The sequence below is a fragment of the Tarenaya hassleriana genome, unplaced genomic scaffold (assembly GCF_000463585.1).
Source record: "Tarenaya hassleriana unplaced genomic scaffold, ASM46358v1 Cleome120, whole genome shotgun sequence".
NCBI classification, from domain to species: Eukaryota; Viridiplantae; Streptophyta; class Magnoliopsida; order Brassicales; family Cleomaceae; genus Tarenaya; species Tarenaya hassleriana.
Window position 1 is genome coordinate 60650 of NW_010962393.1, and position 989 is coordinate 61638.

The following is a 989-nucleotide window of genomic DNA, read 5'->3' on the forward strand; positions in this document are numbered from 1 at the left end:
AGTTGGTTCTGTACTTCGTTTCTGAAAGCCTTGAACATTTCAAGTATTTCAGACTTATATCTCATTAATTAGACATAACCGTATCGACTGAAATCATCTGTGAACGTAACGAAATACAGATAACCTCGTCTAGCCTGACAGCTCATTGGTCCGCATACATCACTATGTATCAGATCCAATAACTCTGTCGCTCTCTGTCCTTTCCCCTTGAAAGGATGCTTTGTCATCTTGCCCATTAAACAAGACTCGCAAGATTCAAGAGACTCAAAGTCAAAAGAATCTAGAAGACCTTCAGAATGAAGCTTCTGTATGCGTTTCTCGTTTATATGGCCTAGACGACAATGCCAGAGGAAGGTCGGGTTTAAGTCGTTCGTCTTAAACCGTTTGGTACAAACGTTATAGATTGACCTGTATCTAGAAGGTTCATAATCCAAAACATAAAGGCCATTAATATGGTAACCTTTACCATAAAATAAATCACCTCTATAAATGGATAGACATTTGTTCTCAATAACAAATCTAAAACCATCCGAGTCTAAGTATGAAATCGATATAATGTTCTTACTGATAGCAAGAACAAAATAACAATCATGCAACTCCAATACAAGTCAAGAAGGTAAAGTCAGATCATAAGTCCCGACGGCTAATACAGCAACTTTTGCTCCATTCCCAACGCGGAGATCTACTTCTCCTTTTGTCAATTGTCTACTTCCTCGCAACCCTTGCATATTTCCACAAATATGCGAGGCGCTTCCAGTATCGAATACCCACGACGTAGAAGTAAACAAATTAGCCTCTATAACGAAGACACCAGAAGTCAAAGCTTCTTTAAGCTTCTGCTTTTCCTGATCTTCCAGGTAGAGTCAACAATTTCTGTTCCAATGCCCAACGGCATGACAGAAATAACACTCTTCCTTTTTGGACTTAGGCTTAGGTTCAATGACAACGCTTGTCACTTTCCACTTGCCCTTGCTCTTGGAACGCTTCCT